At 40.2% G+C, this 15,990-nt stretch overlaps 1 protein-coding gene across 1 annotated transcript in view; it reads right to left on the minus strand.

Annotated features, from left to right (window-relative positions):
- LOC109195270 (up-regulator of cell proliferation) overlaps nucleotides 1-15,990 on the minus strand; it is a 33,054-nt gene that overhangs the window by 5,576 nt on the left and 11,488 nt on the right. The gene's annotated exons all lie outside the window — the stretch shown is intronic.

Consider the following 15,990-nt stretch of genomic DNA (forward strand, 5'->3'; position numbering starts at 1 on the left):
CCATCGATTTGTAGTTGAGCATTAAATTGCACTGCAACTGATCGGGTATAAAGTACCAGAGAAAGTAGATTTATTGTTCATTTGTTATCAATGACTTGGTCTAATTCACCAGCTTTAAAAAATCGTGTCTACGTGCAATTTATGTATAGTTGACCGGGAAATTAAAGCAGCGATCACTTGGACTATTCCGCAGCACCCCTCTCACATTGGTACATCCCCCTCAGGTATTCATTGACTTCTACAGTAGAGCGGGACATTTGATTTACTCTCAGCGGAATTGACCGGAGAAGGCATCAGGTCATGCACTGCACTGGCCTGCACCACGATTAGTATAAGGTAAGAATGAATGATTTTTTTTTCCTACTCGTTATTTCCATGTTTGCATTTGAATAACAGTAAAAAACTCGTTAATGTTGTACATTAACGAGTTTTTTACTGTTATTTACGAGCCGGAAATTGTGTCTACTTCTTACAATCCGGCAACAAATAAATTGCACTGCGAACAAAGTATATCAACACAGAAAACATTTTCGTTTCATAATTTCTTCGTTATATTCCCTTACAAAGCTAGCTTTAACGCTTCGAGGTTTCCTTTGTTCTTGCCGTTGCCTCGGCGCTTGACCCAGACTTTCGCTCTGTAGTTGCTTAGTACTACAAAAAATTCTAAATCTGTGATATATGATTGATAAACATAAAGTTAACTGTATAAACGTGTTCAATGACTTTGTTACTTTTGATGATTGGAGAGCACTCGCTTCAATTCGCACACGAAAACTTTAGACTCAGTTTGAATGCTCACGTGACTTTACGTTGCACGCGTATATGACTTTCCGTTTGTGCCTTGAATAATGAATAAGGCTACGTCCACACGTACTAGCGTATTTTTGAAACCGCTGATTTTTCTATGCGTTTGCACCTTTTGTCCACACGTAATGTATGTCTGGCCGTACATTGTGTTTGTATTTCCAGGCACATTTCACGAAGCAGAACGCAGTCTTCAGAGATATCCACGTGAACGCTGTGATACGTCTGACCTTCAGTCCGAAGAAGAAACCCAGACCAGTCTTAAAAGAAAGCACAAGTAAAACCCTTTTATTCACAAACATATCTTTGATTGTTAAGAATTTCTGATCTTGTCTTTTATACATATCTGTGGTGCTTGCATACTGCAATATCACCACATAATATAGTCCAAAAAGTGGAACTCTGTAAACTTTTTAAAAATGCAAAGCCGTGTACACTTGTGCACTTCAAAAATTCATTGTATACTGTACCTTCTTGCACGTCTCTGTTTCCTGTGTGTGTTGTTAGAAATCAAACTAACTTTAGGAAACAATATGCCAAAAGCATATTTACAATTACTTAAGACCGTTTTTAATTTCTTTTCTTTAGACCAAATCCCCTGTACACATATATGGACTCAGAGGATGAGCAGCCTACAAAAAAACGGTTTCCCCAGGCCCCTTGAGTGAAAATACCAGGTAATAAAATACTGTCTAGTGTCTGTGTACATATCTGTGTCTGACACGAGGAAACTTTTTTGACAAGTTGTCTGTATTCTTAAATACTTAAAAAATCATCTTTTTCTAAACAGCCCTCATCACTCCAGTCTGCCCCCCAGCCCACTGATAGCAACCATCATAATGCCCCACCCAGCTTCCGGCACCTTTCGCCACTCCGGCACAAACCGACACAGCTTTGCGATCTCGCCAGCATGCAGAGTCTGATGTCTTCCCTATAGATGGTATGCTTTTAAAAAAGCTTTAAAGCTGCATCACAATGTCATTGTACTCTTATCTAAAAAAACCCCCCAATTTATACTCCTGAATGTCATCTTGTTGTGATTTTATTTTTCTTCTGTAGATTCCAGAGACTCTGTGAGGCCACTATTACAAGGCAAGTTTGAAAATCTTGGAATTTCACAGTTTACATGGTATAACAAATATATGTGACAGGCAAAAACTAGTAAACACTTTTAGCAGTTACAAGAACTAACAAATGAATATCCAACAAAAGGGAATAGAAATACATTGTACTGCCAATACTTTGGTTTATTCTTTGTATGACTTGAAAATCAGGCTTTAGGGAAAACTAAATGACATGTTTCTATCATCAATTACATGAAGTAAACACACAAGCACTTGCATACACATTTAAGACATGAGACACGCTAATTCCATCTCATAAAATGTGTCTATAGGTGAGACGCTTTGCGTTGATTGGTGCTGCTGGACCACACTGGAGGTGCGAGTCCGCCGTGTAATGGTTTATGCCATTACAAAGGAGCTGGCCTCTGTACTCAACTGGGCAGGGGGAAAAAAACCAAGGACCAGACAAAGCAAAAAAGGGCATTTAAAGAGACAGTGCTGTGCAGATGCATATTTGGTAAGTTTTAACATTTATTGTAGTTTTATGAGCCTAAAGTGAACAATAAAGGGATCAATTGATGTGCTGGGTGCGTTTCACATTTCCTATGTCTGTTTTTTGCTATATTACTTTGTCTTTCTTAACAAGACTTTCATGTCCGGTTAATCTGGAGATAGTCTTTGGTCTTCGGCTTGTTTTGTCCTCGGGTTGTACACTTTGTACAGCCCGAAGACCCCATGTTTTCTTTTCTTTTTCTTTTTTTTTAAAGGATACACGGCACACCATGCTAAGACATATCACATTTTCAGCTTATAGCTCTTTGGGAATCAAATGCGGCAGTTTGCTGATTTCCGCCTGGTGACTTTCATGTTTATCAGCCTAGGAGTTTACATACTTTCTCCCTGCTGAAGACAATTAACAAGAGCTTATTCATGTGCTCTAATTCCCTTTTTTTGTGTGTGTGTCTATTTTTGTCCTAGATGGCCTGGCACAGCAGGTAGGGGCGAACTCTATGTCTGAGTTGGTCTTTGCTCAAGCAGTCCAGAAATGGCTCAGATATGCTCCAGATCGTACGGGTGGCGCGCAGGACACACATCATCCATCCCCATCCCGGAGTAAATAATAAAAAGTGACGTGAAACATAGAAATGTAAATAGGAAACTTTGTCTTTTAATAAAGTATTTTGCAAATGATACATGTCTATTGACCTTTTTTGTTTTTTTGTTTTTTTTTTTTCAATAAAAAGCAACTGTACGAAAGAGGTGGAAAATCAATACCATAGCTCAACAGTGTTTCAATATCAGAATCTGACATTGTTTCAATGTCAACAGTGTTAGAAAATATAACGTCGAATCAATGTTAGGTTTCAACATTGATTCAACATCAAAACCTGACGTTGTTTCAACGTTAAAAATGGGTGCAAGAGTGACGTTGGGTCAACGTCACACTTCAACGTTGCTTCAATGACGTCGCCTGATATTGACTCAACATTGTTTCAATGTTTCCTTGCTATCTGGGAGGACTCCTTTAGATGAACAGAATGGGCATTTGGGACACTTGGTTTGTCTTTTCCGTTATGAAGTAGGACTGCCTTCAAGCTTCTTTGTGAAGAATCAATAAAGAGATGACATTGAGCTGGAAAACGCTCTTGTGACAAACTGCTGGAGAGTCTGTTGATGTCATGACAATAGCACAGTGAGCCGTGAGCAGTGAAGAACGCTGTCAAGTTATCACTTTGACTTCTGTAGTGAGTTACAGCAACACCCTTGGCCAGCAAATGCTTCTGCTTAAGCCTCAAAGCAAGAAGTTCTGCTTTGTCTTTCATCAGATTTTGATCACAAACAACTATCAGCTCTACTTGTGTCAAAGTCTCTTGTTTGTAAATCTTGGTTGTAAATCTACATCGGGCACCTAATCAGGATCTGATGACCCTGGACTTTAACCAGATGCACCTTGACCGTGTTCCTCGTCACCTTCTACAGAAGCTACTCCATCATGTGGTGGTAAAGGAACAGGCAATGAGTCATCATGAAGAACAGGCCTTATTGCAGAATTCAGGCTGCAATATACAATTTTGTTCTTATTTTTGGCTGAGAATCCTGTTGTATTCACACGGCAAAACTGGCAATCAATGAGATGATTCCTGCCACACCAGGATTGCAGATGGCATTGCTGCCATTCAGTGATTTAGCCAGTCACGCAATCCATTGGAACAACTGTTGCAGATGACATGTGGAGCCCAAGATTTATCCTGGTCACCCAGCAGACAGCCAAAGTACAATTTGTGTATCTTCTTGTATGTCTGTGATAATTGGGCAATGTTGTGCTGTCATTGTAAATCAACCACACACATAACAGAATCTGTCTGGATGATTAATTTTTAGGCATGTTAACAACTGAAATCAATCACAATTAATGGCCTTTGTAAAATAAAACACAGGGAACTGTTGTTAAATCTGGGAATACGCTTAGGCTAATTATACCAACTATCATGCAATATATAACTAGCTTCATCACAAAACCTGCACATGCCAGGGAAAACTAAACACAGATTTAAAATTAACATGAAAAACACTACAAAACCCACACAAATTTATCTGTGATGATTTTGAACTGTTGACCTGTGTTATCAGCTTGGTTGGGTGCTGGTCAAACCCAAACACAAGGAGGTGCACATGTTCAGTGCTATTATTTGTGAATAGCCTGTTGGCCTTTCATACACTGCACAACATGTGTTTGCATGCAAAATCACCATCAGATTTTTATGATGTATTTTTGATGTATTGGCCAATTATTACCATGCACATGTTGATCACTCATATTCTAAATCAACAAGGTTGTGCTAATATACAGCCTGAATACAGCCACACCTCCATTTCTCTGTACAGGGAAATACATTTACCTGGAGGTGAAGTTATAAGATTGGTTACTGAGCTATAAGCAAGACTCCTGTAATTTAAGGCAAAAAGGAAGGAGAAAGTGTTAGATTTGTATTGTGATTGTCATTTATGCTTAGAAATATCTACTTATATATTCTTAGAGTTTTATAATTAGGTGTAGATTGGTAGAGGTTTGATCCTTAATAGTCTGCAAGCTTTGTGTGCATTCCAGAGCTCTCTGACTTTCACACCCACATTTTAAGAGCATGGGAGAGGTCGTACCTTGTCTTATTGTTTTATGGTAGGATAAACTGTTTTAGGCTAAGTGCCTTTTGTTTAGATGGACGGCTCTGGGGAGTCTTCCTGGGGTCACAGTTTGACCCCCACACACAGATACACACACACACACACACACAAGGTATTCTTTATTCACATGTATACCTATATAAGATGTCATATGTTAATGAACCTATGCATATTCATGTAACCACAATAAAAGAGCAGTGTTACGGGGGAGCGGACGAGAGCAACTGGGGTCAAGCGAAGGAACGGCGCCTGTCCAGTTCTCTCCCGTGCACGAGAAACATAAAGAATGTTGCCTACTCGTGTCTTGCTTGCTGTGTAATTACATTGCCTTCAACGTTCCGGCAAATAGGGTTAAGCTATAAACCTATCATTAATTGGTCCTTCAACACCGGATCCCTGGAGTCGGCATTCACCGAGGAGAGAACCCTGACGTCAGCGAAACGTGAGAATTTGTCATCGGGCTGGTGGATTAGCTGTCTGTTTTCTCTCTTCGATGAATGACGATCGGCGGGATCCGAGGCTGATATTACACGCTACGCAACACCGAGTAAGTTTCAAGTCTTTGCCACTGTGTGCGGCAAAGCACGCATCCACTGTGTGCGGTTGTGTTGAAAGTCTTTGCCACTGTGTGCGGCGAAGCACGCATTCACTATGTGAGACTGAGTTGAAAGTCTTCATCACTGTGTGCGTTAAAGTGCGTGATCACTGTTATGTAAGTCTTAGTCACTGAGTGCGGCAAAGCGCGCAGCCACTATGTGAGACTGCGTTGAGAAAATAGGCCTAATTTTTGTTGTTTGTGAGCGAGGATATTTGTTGTTGTTGTGTTTGAGTGTGTTTGTGTGAGTGAGTGCGGAGTAAAAGTAATCTGCATTAAGCTTAGGGTTGCTCAAATTCTGTACAATGACATATGAGATGAAGTAGAGCTGGGCGATAAAACGATAACGATATGTATTGCGAAATAACTTTTTCTCAATAGAAAAATTAAACTATTGCGATAGGCCTCATCTCTCTTGTCCTCTTTAAAAAAAAAGAAAAAAAAAAAGAACAGCCAATCCAAATTAAGTAGCGCAGAGCCGAACCAATCACAGCCGCAGCGTCACGTCACGTGACTTGTTACGTACAGCACAAGTGCCAAGGCGCACATGTGTATTTGTTTTTGCAGCCGGGCTGCCCGGGTAATGAAGGAAAGGAGTTTGCCGACTAGAGAAAAATCAACCGAGAGCGTGAGCGAAGGTTACCGAAGAAAAAACAGATGATGGTTCCAATGCCGGAGAGCTTGTCGGAAGGGCCACAGAAGTTCCGTAGTGTGAAGGTATTTCGGCTATTTCAAGTCTGACAAAAAACAGAGTAGCGCACTGTAAATTGTGCCGAAAGCAAGTCTGGAAATACAAAATGCTCAATCTCTGACTGAAAGCGCTAATTCGTCATTCGGCTTTTGTCAGACTAAAGTCACTGTTAAAACTGTTTGAAAAGCTAAGCTATACAACAAGGAGAGATTGAGAATTTCCTTTTAGTTCTCAGTTTATTTGATATTGACAAAAGTTAGTCAATTTTGTCTGTTCTTCTGTAAAACGACCTAAGATTTATTTTTAGAATTAATATTTTGTTTCTAAGTGGAATTGACAATTTAGTAGTCTGTTTTGTTTGTTCTATTTTGAAACTTAAACGCTTTAGCGGCTGCCTTTTGTGTAGTTTGCAATATTTGCCTTTATTTATCTGAAACTGAAGTCTTATGTTCCTTAAGTACATCTGCCCTGTTGAACTTATTATGGGAAATAAATATTTTAATTAAAACAAGCTGCTAATTATTTCACATTTTACTTGTGAGCAACGGCACATTTAAATCTTACAAATATAGTTATTTGGCTTATATCGTGATATATATCGTTATCGCCTGAAATGAAAAAAACATATTGTTAAGGGAAAATTCCCAAATAGAAGGCTGCCAAAGTAAAACAGAGACACAGTGAGACAATATAATCAATCACATGTACATGGGTGAATCGTCTCAAGAGACAGTCACACAGTACTCTTCTTTATTGCAGGTTATATAGGCACGTAGGTTACCCAACAGGCGGAGGCAGTCTCCGCCTGTTCTCAGAATATAGATTGCAAATGCATATCTTGCTAAAGAATAGAGATTGCTTAACAGACAAATGCATATCTTGCTAAAACGTTCTGTTCATACTATACTAAACATTCTGTCCGTACTATACTAAACGTCTGCTTAAGTGGCATTTTCCGTTCCTCTTTACACAGGAACTTGTCTTCACAGGCATTTGATAAGCATAGGCAAGGCTTCATGTTTATCAGAGTGAATCGTCATTCAGAGTTTACACAATCACAAGCAAAGCATATCAGAATAATAAACAAAATCTTTTCACATTTCCCTCCTGTTGTTTAACTTTCACACTAGTTAAAACACCATTGGTTTATTATCTGTGCATGATTTCTTGCAGCGCATTTTTAATCAGCACGTCATACATTGGTGTATCACAGTATTTCAGTGTCAGGGGGATCATCATCATCTTCGTCCATGGGCAGTGTCAGGTATGCCTGCACATGAACTGTAACAACTTTATTAATCATTGATTGTACACATGGCAAGATACAAGAAGTAAAACAACAGAGTAGGAGTAGAAGAACTCCTACAAAAACCAGTCCTTTTATTAAAAGAGATTTCCAGGAACCACTCAACAGCCAGGTAAGCCAATCTTCAGTGTTCTTGACGTAGTCCTGTTGCTGAGCGTCCCTGAGTTGTTTCAGCGTGCGTAAGGCGTCGGTCATGTTGGAAGAGTGAACATTATCTGGAATGTATGTACAGCATGTGTTGTTAAAGAGTATACAGAGTCCTCCTTTCTCGGCCAGAATCATGTCCAGTGCGACTCGGTGTTGCATCACAGTTATGCGCAGGGCATCAATCTCTTCATTTTGTTGATTGCTGATTTTGCACGAGGCATTCAGGAACAGTCCAAAGCGGTAATCCAAAGTTTCAATTCTTAACATGTTCTTTCCGGTACCCACCCATGGAAACAGTGAGTGGAGGACCTTTTGTCCGGTGGTCCAAAGCTTAAATTCCTCTGGCACATCACTGCCATAGATGGGGTCATGTGGTTGCACTGCGGAGATGTCTCGTCGTCGTCTTGTAGTCTGAGAGCTATTTATAGCTGACATCCTGAAGGTGTGGTCTGAAATGAAGATTGGGGCACAGGTGCCCGTCCATCCGGGTGGCAGTATGAAGCAGGCACGTTGTCCACACAGCCAGGCCATTCCCTGCACCCAGTAGGTGCCGTTGCTGGGCTCGGACGTGTTTACAGGTGCGCCCTCTCCGTTGGCTGCGGTTTGGTTACAGTTGGTGGTGTTGCCTAGGGGTCTGTTACCGTTGTCTTGTCGGTAGCACATGGAGTGGTTCTTCCCTGGGGTTTGGTCCAAGAACACTGGGAAGTGAATGGACGTGTTCCGATTCATCACGTTGAAGTTGATCCAGAAGAGCTGGTCACACGTTCCGTTGTCAAGTCCAGCGTTTTCGACGGTGATTACCTCGTATTGGGGTGGTCCCTGGAAGATACTAAAAAGGTTAAGCGAATAGATGATAGAGCTTGTCTCATTAATGATGATTTTCTTATGTTGATAGCCAATGCCCGCGAAGCTGACAGCGCACTTGGCTTGTGTTTTATTCATGTAGTTTCCATAAAAGGTGGGATGTGTCGAGGTGCATGGCATGTGGGAGCAGACGTAACATGCAGTGTTATTAGGCTCTCCCTTAGTTCTGTCATGTACGTAGCGGTACCATGCGTTATTCATCCATGGCTGAATGTGGTCTTGTGTCATGTCACGGAGGTGTGAGTTGTCATGCGTCCATCTTGTCTGTAGGTGGTGTTGTTCATCTTCCTTTCTTTCGGGTGAGTGTCAATAAACTCACCAGCAATGCAACACTAGCCACTAAAAGGATGAGCGTCTTCATGATGACCAGACACACCAAGTCCTATAGGTGAGTAGACTAGGGGCGAGAAGAACAAGGGCGGGATTTACCCAAACAGCCCTCTCTCCACCTTCCTAGATCACCTACAGGCAGGGGTGTCGGCGTCTTAGGCGTTTAGATTCTCGCTTACTTTCTTACAGTGGCTCTGGTGGATCCAAGATGGTCTCTCTGCTATTTTGCAGGCAGTGGGAGTGGTGAGCAGCACCTGATAAGGACCTTCCCACCTTGGTGAACTCCAATTTTTCCTTTGGAGTACTTTGATCAGGATCCAATCACCTGGTTTCAACCTGCAAGATACTGGAGAAGATTCGGAAGGCAATTTATTGTTTAAAACAATATCTTTGTTTTCCAGCAGTTTTGACATCCATTCTGCTAGTGTAGTTTCTCTGATTGATTTATCTAAAGGTTCACTTGTGATTGGCAGTGGAAATGGTCTGCCATGGATGATTTCAAAAGGTGTAAGTTTTTGTGAACCTTGTGTTAATCTCATCCACATTTTTACTAGGCCTATGCACTCTGGCCACGGCCTTCCTGTTTCTTCCATACATTTTCTGAGCCTCTGTTTTATTGTGCCGTTTGTCCTTTCTACTAGGCCGGCACTTTGGGGATGATAAGCACAGTGATATTTGATGTTAAACCCTAGTGCTTCAGAGACTTTGCTGATTACCTCATTGACAAAGTGTGTCCCATTATCTGATCTTATCAGAGTGGGGATGCCATATGTTGGAATAAAATGGTTACATAAGCATTTTGCTACTGAAATGGCATCTGCTTTCTTTACTGGGTAGATTTCTGGCCATTTTGAGAATACGTCTATGATCACTAGAGCGTATTTTGAGCCTTGGCATTCATTTAGTTCAATAAAATCCATGTGGATTGTGTGAAAAGGATGAGGTGGTGTGGGAAAATGACCTCTCTTTGGTCTAAGATTCCCTTGTACATTGTGTTTTTTTGGCAAATCATGCATGTTCTGACAAATTCTTTTGCTGAAGTTTCGAAATTTAGAGTGTAAAAGTGTTTTGGAGAATATATCTCCTATCCCTCCTGTTGACGCATGGAGAGTAACTCCATGTGTCACTAAGGCTGCTGTTTTGTGTAGAGATTTTTGGAAGTATTGGTTTTCCTTCACAAGTCATCAAGTCATCTCTTAGTTGCGCTCCGCATTTCAGCCATTTCGTTTGCTCAGCTGTGGGAGCTGATTTTTGTTCATCCTTTGTCAGTAAAATTGTTTCCCTTTGTAATTTCATAGGCATTCTTCTGATGTGCTGCACACTTGCAAATTGCTAAATGTCGCATCACATGAGGAGTTTCCTCCCATGTAAATTACTTGTGTTGCATCAATCAAGCAGAAAGCATCTCACAATTTATTGTATTACCAACTAAATTTATTGTCTGGTCACTGCTTGGTCATACCAGACTCTCTCTGTGTCTTTATTTTTCCTTCTCTGTTTTCACAAACGTTTCACCTATTGTCCTGCAAGCTGGAGAGTTAAATGTCAGTAGTGGGTAAATTCAGCAGTTGATAACAAAACTATTAAGTTTTTCCTGTTTTAACACCAATGTGAGATATAGAGGCGCACATATAGTGTGTGCTCTAGTGTAAGCTGCTCTTCATTGCATGTATGTGTTAGTACGCTTGCATGCAGGGCCTCTGGGCCTGTCTCACCCAAAAGGGCATTTTCTTAACAGTTGCCTTTCACTCGCGTGTGTTAAGAAAGGCAAATGTGCTTGTAGCAGTTGTGAGATTATTATGCTGTCATATATTACATTATACCTGTAATCAAAATGAGTGAATCATGATACTGCTGTAGGCCACATCATACTTCTTGTGTAATCAGTATGTAGTTTTAGTTTGCATCACACTTCTTAGTTAAAAGAATTTGAAAATCATTAGATTTATTAGATAGGTTTGTATTATCCTATACTGCTGATTCACTGCTGATTTACTGTGAGTGAGTTACACTGTTTCATGACATTTCATACTGCCGAGTTATGAAGAGAATATTGTATTCAGACAGTAGGGGCCTCTCTCTTTTTTTTTCTTTGTGATAGTAAAGAGAACAGAGCACATGCCACGGGAGCGTCACCCCCACCCTTGGTGGAAGCAGAAAAACAGGGAGCCAAGGTCATAACTCAGGCTCACAAAGAGTCAGAAAGAATGTGAATACTTAGTTTTGTGGCTGTGGAGCATTCTGTATAGCTTCTTTTCTTTGTTTAGTAGCTTTCTGCCTTCACCTGAGGGTGTGCCCTAAGCATGTGACTTCAGGTCTCCATAATTGGAGTTTATTTAAAGATAAATAAGATGATTTCATATATTGCTCGCAGATCATGCACTAGACGATATGTTGCAGTATTAGCCTGCTTCAACACTTAAACAAAACATCACTCTTTGTTTTATTATTATTATTATTATTATCCTGTCTCAAAACAGAAAATGAAATTGTAGTTGTTCTTGGCTGAGAAACACAAAACCTCTCTTTTTTTTTTTCTTTTTTTTTCAAAACAAGAACCTAAGTTTTAATTTCTCAGCCTTGTCACATAAAACAAAACAGACAACCCAGCTCTCAGCTGGCTCTGGACTTATCATCATCAAGGACACATGGTGAGAGCTACTTCAGAAGTTACAGTAGTCATCACTCAAGCAACATTTCAAAAAACAAAAGAACAAAAAACAAAACTCAGCACACTGCACAGAGAACAACAACAAGACATAACTGAAGATGTTGTTCTTGTTTGTTCTCCTTGAATTTTAGAATAAAGTTATTACATCTGCATTAGTAAATCATATGCCTAATCATTATGTGCCACTGTGATCCACAAGTATGATCACAGATTTATTCATTTTTCAAACCAACAAAACAAAAAACAAAGACAAAAAAAAACAAATTGCCGATGGCATGAAGGCTTTACACACATGAGTCAGGACACAAAAAGAAAAGAAAAAGCTGCTTCCAGAAACAAAGCAGAAGTGTGAGGAAAAAACTGAGCTCACAGACAGCTGCATGTGTGACCTTTAATATGCAGCTTCTGCTCTAAAAAACAAATAAAAATGTGTAACTTGCTCATCAGCTTGGTAGTGTCCACATATTTAATTCATTTTATTCAGCTTCTCAAACCTGTAGCTTTAGCTGTTGTATACAGGGTTTGGCTTATTAGTTGTTAGTATAGGTTTGCTCTTCATCTTAACAAAGTCTCATCTAAGATGACAGGTTTACAAGCAGGTCAAGTGTCTCTATGCACCTGATTAGTGTAGTTATTTCCTTATTTTCTTCATCTCCTATATCATTGTACTGAGTTTGAGCAAACCTTAAGCTTGAATCAAACTACTTTTAACAATCTTCCACCTCGCATCATAACTGACTGAGGTGCCTCTTCCTATTAATAGTATGTCATTATTAATGTTATCATTGTATTGTTTTTCCTTTTTTATAACAGCAATAGTATATCACAATACACTACTTTACTACTAATATACAATAGTATATTAGTTTATATTTTATTATGTATCCATCACGGGTCTGTGTGAACCTGCAGCTTCACACCTTCCCAAGCTGGAGACATTTTCCTTGGCTGAACAATGACACAGCCTTAATATACCTTATGCATCTCTCTTTTTTATTTGATATATTTTGTGTGAATTATCTGGTTTCACGCATTCTATTCATTCAGCTTGGTCGTCTTCCCAATTTTGTTTCATTGCTTTAATTTAAGTTAACCTTAATTTAACCTTTTGTTTATTCCACTTCATTCCTCTTTCCATGCTTTAAAATATTACAACTCTTGTGTATGCTTTGATTTCTTTTTAGCATCCTTTTCAGTATTTATTTCTGCTTGGAGGGTTTCTTATAATTTAGTTAATGCATTTTCCTTCCCACGTGGGACATTTAGTTTTCTTTGGATTTCTCCATCTATATGCACTAATTTGTCCGGCGCCTGGACATTTCTTTTCCAGCCACTGCTCGTCAGCAGTGAGTTTTGTTGTTTTATTTCCCATTTTCTTATTTGTTTTATATGTTTATTTCTGCTTATTTTATTTATTTATTTATGTATTTAGCGCTTAGTAATACACACACACACCTGCGGCGCTTTCACTGGCACGAGAACAGAGAGAGGTGGCTGACACGCCCTTCTACTTTTGCGCTATTCTCAAAAGCGGTGTCACCTTTACGTGATAAAACACGACCTTCCTCTCAGTTCACCAGTACTTCAGCAACCGACAGTAAACAAATTAGTGGAATAGTTCAGCCTCCTTATTGTGCTGTAGAAATCAACTTATTCCACCAAAAAAGACAATAAAAGACAGACAGTTTCAACGCGCGTTCACGCTACCAGCTTCCTTAAAGCGAGCGTAGTGCTTCCAGCCTCTCTGGGCGAGCTTATAGGCCTATTTTTACCCTTTCGGGGAGCTACCAATCATTCTAGACGAGCTCAATATTTATTTTACTGCTTCCAACCCTCTTAGGGCGAGCTGACTACCAGTCCTCAAGACGAGCTTTAATGCTTCCAGTCTCTCTTGGACGAGTCTATTTTCTTTTAAGTTTCGTTTTCATTTTTGCGCAAACCTTTATTATCTCAAAGTAGTCTGTCCTACCTTGGCGCTGGTTTCTTCAGATGCACCTGATCAGCCCCCGACGGTGCGGACCGCTTGTAAAACGTTGACCAAGACCCGAATTCACGCTCTTGGGTTTTATCACACACCTAGTGCGTGAGCTGCCGGCAGACTTCAACGTGGGCTTCTCGCACCGACGGGACCTGGTGAGGCGCCTTCTGTGAGAGCTGCTTTAAATAGGCCGTCTCATCCGGCTTCGAAGGACCAAGAAATGTTAAGGGAAAATTCCCAAATAGAAGGCTGCCAAAGTAAAACAGAGACACAGTGAGACAATATAATCAATCACATGTACATGGGTGAATCGTCTCAAGAGACAGTCACACAGTACTCTTCTTTATTGCAGGTTATATAGGCACGTAGGTTACCCAACAGGCGGAGGCAGTCTCCGCCTGTTCTCAGAATATAGATTGCAAATGCATATCTTGCTAAAGAATAGAGATTGCTTAACAGACAAATGCATATCTTGCTAAAACGTTCTGTTCATACTATACTAAACATTCTGTCCGTACTATACTAAACGTCTGCTTAAGTGGCATTTTCCGTTCCTCTTTACACAGGAACTTGTCTTCACAGGCATTTGATAAGCATAGGCAAGGCTTCATGTTTATCAGAGTGAATCGTCATTCAGAGTTTACACAATCACAAGCAAAGCATATCAGAATAATAAACAAAATCTTTTCACACATATCGTGATATGAAAAAATCTTATATCGCCCAGCTCTAAGATGAAGTAAAATAGGCAAATATTTAAACTAATGACGTGCATAGAGGCACTTGACCTGTTTGAAAGACTGTCGTCTTATTATGAGCCATTGTTGAGCTATAGAGCACGCCTGTGAAAACAACTAATATGCTGAACCCTGTATGAAACAGCTGAAAACTACATGATGGAGAAGCTGAAAGTGCAAGTCTTTGCCACTGTGGGCAAAGCACGCAACCACTGTGTGAGGTTGCGTAGCGGTCTCTTCTGAGCTGATGAGCAAGCTACACATTATCAGATCGGGAGCTGGCTGAGAACTCATCAAAGAGAGAGAAACAGAACTATGATAACTCGAGTATGTAGCGTATCCGTGAGTTCAGCTTCTTCTTTCAGATGCGCAGCAGTTTTCCTGTATCTTGATTCATGTGTGTAGAGTGTTCATAGCATCAGCATCATGTTTTTGTTTATTTGCTTTGTTGGGTTGAAAAATAATTAAATAAACTTGTGATCATACTTATGGATCACCATGGCACATGTCATCAGCCATATGATTTATTTGTGCAGATGAAAAAAGTGAGTGTGAATGTGCCTGACGTCACAGTGTGTGTGCGCTGTGTAAAAGTAATTGTCTCCAATTGTGAGAACGGTGATTCTGCAGGTCACCATGTAAAATAAAACAAAAAGTAAAAAAGAGACAAAATCTACATTGTAGATGAAAAATAATAGGAAAAAAGTTTTGTGTCTATTAGCCAAGAAACAACTACAATCTCATTTTCTGCTTTTAAGAAAGGAGAGTTCAAAAAACAGGGAGTTCTGTGTGTTGGTTAAGCAGTGATAATAATAATGAAAATGTCTTAGTTTTGTCACTTTCAGATGAAAAGCAGACCTGGATCGATTTTCCACATGCAGCAGTTGGAAGAAAGTTATAGTTTAACACTATTGGAAATGTTCAGGCCAATTTTTGGCTAACTTATGTACAGCACCATGTGTCCCTCATCCTCACAAGCGAGCTCTCACTCCTCCCTGAAGACAAGGAATGCAGCCCCAAGAGCAATAACATGGCAGATAAAGAGACAGCAGCAAAGTCCTGAGCAAAGAGTCCCAGCAAGCAGCAGCAGTGTGGACAAACAGCATCGGAGAAGAAGAGCAAACCATCATCCTGACTGATTGGATGAATGACACTGTGTTTCCAACAAGCTGCAAATTCACTGTGCTTGTGAAAAGGACTTTTGAGGAGAACTGAGGAAACTGTTGGAGGTTGACATTTGCCACTTTCGGAGTAAAATGGCAAGAAGAGACAGTGGAACACAGGACAAAGCTGAAGAAGAACTGCTGGCTGTTGGACTGTTGAAGTGGGAGAGGACAACAGAGTGAGGGTAAGTGAGAACACAGAGGAATGCTGTTGTTTAATGTGGGAAATCAAAATTTGGGTTAGCAAACCTGGGGAAAAGAAAACTGACTGCTTAAGTTGGAAAATTGTGAAAGAGTCTGAAACACTGCAAAAAGAAACATATACAAAATCACACACACAAGCAGAACATGCATTAACCCTACTAACACAACCACAAGAGAGCCCATGAAGATTAGACAGCATCTTGAGCATGTGAGTCTGTTTATCATCTTATCCAAGTCACTTAGTGTGATGAGA

Source organism: Oreochromis niloticus, linkage group LG3 (genome assembly GCF_001858045.2).
Source record: "Oreochromis niloticus isolate F11D_XX linkage group LG3, O_niloticus_UMD_NMBU, whole genome shotgun sequence".
NCBI lineage: Eukaryota > Metazoa > Chordata > Actinopteri > Cichliformes > Cichlidae > Oreochromis > Oreochromis niloticus.